This window comes from Elephantulus edwardii, unplaced genomic scaffold (assembly GCF_000299155.1).
Source record: "Elephantulus edwardii isolate Elephantulus edwardi_28Jun2011 unplaced genomic scaffold, EleEdw1.0 scaffold00145, whole genome shotgun sequence".
Taxonomy (NCBI): domain Eukaryota; kingdom Metazoa; phylum Chordata; class Mammalia; order Macroscelidea; family Macroscelididae; genus Elephantulus; species Elephantulus edwardii.
The window spans coordinates 7,915,044-7,918,547 of record NW_006399895.1 but is presented as its reverse complement, the minus strand read 5'-3'; the positions used below and the strand labels follow the sequence as shown (position 1 = coordinate 7,918,547).

General features: G+C 36.8%; 1 protein-coding gene across 1 annotated transcript in view; it reads right to left on the bottom strand.

The window, feature by feature from the left end:
* Positions 1–3,504, bottom strand: part of NEDD4 (neural precursor cell expressed, developmentally down-regulated 4, E3 ubiquitin protein ligase) — a 176,929-nt gene that overhangs the window by 129,794 nt on the left and 43,631 nt on the right. The gene's annotated exons all lie outside the window — the stretch shown is intronic.

Genomic DNA, 3,504 nt, shown 5'->3' with positions numbered 1-3,504 from the left:
TCCTGGCTACTGGTGCCAAGCAAACTAAAGCTGTGAGGAACAATGTTGTCAGTTTGAGGACTAAGATGTGCTTGATTTAGGCCATAGACTTTTCAGTCACTTGCTATTCATCTGGGAGCGAGACAATGAATAGGGTTGACAGAAGAATTGATGCCTTTGAATTGTAATGCTAGAGAAGAATGCTGAAAATCTCATGAACTGCCAAAAGAACAGATAAGTCTTGAAGACAGTGGAGCCAGAGTACTCCTTTGAAGACAATGAAGTTTCATCTCACATACTTTCGATATGACTTTAGGAGAAGGTATTCTTTGGAGACGGACATCATATTTGGAAAGGTGGAGGGGCAGCTAATGATAGGAAGACCCTCAACTAGGTGGCTTGGCACAAGGACTGCAGCAATGAGCTTGAGAGTGTCAGAGATGGAGGGGATGGCACAGGCAAGGACAGTGCTCAGATCGGTTGCTCGTAGGGTCGCTATGAGTCGTACTCAACTGGACGGCATCTAACAACAGCAACAACATGTATCACATAATACAAATATACACATGTACTTATATTGACATATGGCAAGTATAAACACAAGATATGAACAGAGCTGGAATACAAGGAATGGTGCTGTCTTTTCCAGTGCTAACGTACTATTGTGCTTATGCAGAGTGTGGCACATAATCCAGTGGATGATATTTTTTTTCCTCTCATAGACTGTCTCCTTTGGTCTTATCTGAGCAACTCTAAGTATGGACTTTACTATTATTTTCTCTTAAGCACTAACATCCATTTCATTTTTTTAACCTACCAATTGACCTACTAATTTCAATCTTGTTAAATAATCTACCAATAACAGTTGAACACTTAAACTGCCTTTGTTCTTTGTTTTCTAAAAATATATAAAGCTTCCTTTCAACTTGTAGCTACAACTTCCATTTGGCTAAATGCCCAATAACCAAGCTATTACTGTAATGTATTATGTGGGTAGACATTTATGGTGAATATATTTTACTGACAACATTCTGTGCACTGTACTGTATAAATGATGACATATATGACAATGAGGAAAATCCTGGACCACACATAATAAAGTCCTTTGTACAGAAGATACTGAATTGCTATTTTCTCAGTTTTTTCTCTAGCTGTGATAAATTAGCAGTGGACTCAGAAGAATTTGTCTAGTTATCTTTGATGGTTTATAAGAATATAATTGATTTTTTAAAAAATATTGACTTTGCATCCTGTGACATTGCTTAATCAGAATAGAGTAGTTCTTTTATAAATTCCTTTTCTCATTAAGTCTATGCACAGAACTGTTATATGTGATTAACAAGTGTTTTCTTTCTTTAATTCTTGTCTTTTAGCCAAATGTTATAGCTAACATTTCCAGTCCAATGATAAAGAAAATTGGTGAGAGTGGATATCACCTTATTAGTGATTTTGTTGTTACATGTTGTGAAGCTGGAAGCCACTCACAGACAGCCCTCAAGAAAGTTTCCTGAAGCTGTACACAGCACAGGAGGAGGCTGCTCCTCTTTCTCCCACAGAGAGAAAGAGAAAGCTGATGGATCTGAGCCACTTGATTTTGGGTTGGCTGCACAACTCCTTACCCATTGGGCTTACCTAGAGCTCTCTGAATATAATATTGTCGTTGTTGAGTATTGTCGAGTCAGAACTGATCCATAGCTGATCTGTTGGCAAGTTTTCAAGAGGCAGTTAATCACATGAGAGGAGATTTCCAATCCTCCCAACGCGCAGCTCGTAGATTCAAACTGCATACCTTTGCGATTGCAGTACAGCTTTTACCACTAGGGTACTAGAGCTCACTGAATATAATGTTAGAGTGAGGTTTTTCATAGCTGACTTTTATCAACTCAGAAAATTCATTTCTCTTCTTAGTGTAATAAGTGTTCTTATCAGGGTAAAAAAATACTGAGTCTTTCAATGTGCCCCCTTCTCCTGCCCCCAAGGAAAATGATATAATTTTCTTCTTTATCCTCGTAAATGACACTGATCTACTTAACAAATATTAAACTAATCTTTTATTCTTGGTAAAGCTTTATTACCATTTTTATTCATTGTGGGTTAAGTTTATTAATCACTTTTGTTCCTATGTTCACAAGGAATACTAACACATAAATTTCTTTCCTTGGGGTATCCTTGTCTGGTGCTGACATCAGTGTCATGTTGGTCTCATAAAACAAATCAGAAACGTTTCCTTTGAATTCATGAAAGACTTTGTGTAAGATCAGCATTATTTTTGTCTTGAACTATTTCACATAATTGACCCGTGAAGCCAATTCAGTCTGGAGTTTCTAAGAAGACATCATATTATCATTGTAAATCTTCTATCAGATAGCCATTATTTTCTACTTCAACTCACATTAGTTTAGATCTATTTTTTGTAAATAATTTGTCCATCTTAACTATTTTTAAATTGTTAACATAAGATTGTCTATACTATTTCCTTTCTTTTTAAAGTCTGTATAATCTCCCCCGCCCTTCTCATTCCTGTAAGGAGAGCTGGTGGTGGTGTCTGCACAAAGTGGAGCTTTTAACCCAAAGGCGGAACTTCTCTGGTGGCTCAAATCCACTAAGGACTCCTAAACAGAAATACAAGTAGTGTTCTCCCAGGTGATTTATGGCCTCTGAAAACCCACTGATTAGCTATGAGACAGTTATCATTCAATGCCAAAGAGTTTGAGTTTTATAATGCCTCTCCTCCCCTCCTCATTTGTAACACCAGTTTCTTGCATTTTCTTTCTCTGAATCTGTCTTACCTGGCCTAGCTACTTATTTCTTAACTTCTTAAAAATCAAAACACAAAATCCCCGTGGAACACAGTTCTATCCAGACACTGTGAGCTCGCGATGAGGAAGAATGGAGCTGACAACAACTTGATGCAATCTGTCAATTTTAGCAATCTCTTCAAGGAATCACCTTTCTGTTTAATTTTTCCTCTTCTTTTTTGGTCCATTTTTAGGTCACATTTTTTCACTTTTATTTTTGTCCTACTTTATAAAGATATTAAACCATTAAGTCAAAACAATATGATCTATAAAATGGAAAATAGTTCATAGAGGGGGAAATGAACACTTGTGCTCATGTAGAATCTATACATGGATCAGAAGGCAGTCTTTAGCACAGAACAAAGGGAGACCTACATGACTTAAAATCAGAAAAGGTAGGTGCTAAAATGGTATCCTTTCAACATGCATATGTAACGTAGACGGTGAGCAAACAACCCAAGAAGCTGGACTATATGAATAAGAATGTAGCATCAACACTGGAGACAGATTCATTAACAACCTTCAGTATACAGATGACATAATCATGATTGCTGAAAACAAAAATGACTTGAAGCACCTACTGACAAAGGGTTTGGTTTTTTCCATAAAGAAAGTAAAAATCCTTTCAGCTGTACCACTGAGTAATACCAAGATAAAAGGAGAAGATATTGATACTGTTAACCACTTAATTTTCCTTGGATTGGTGATCAAAACCCATGGAAGCAGC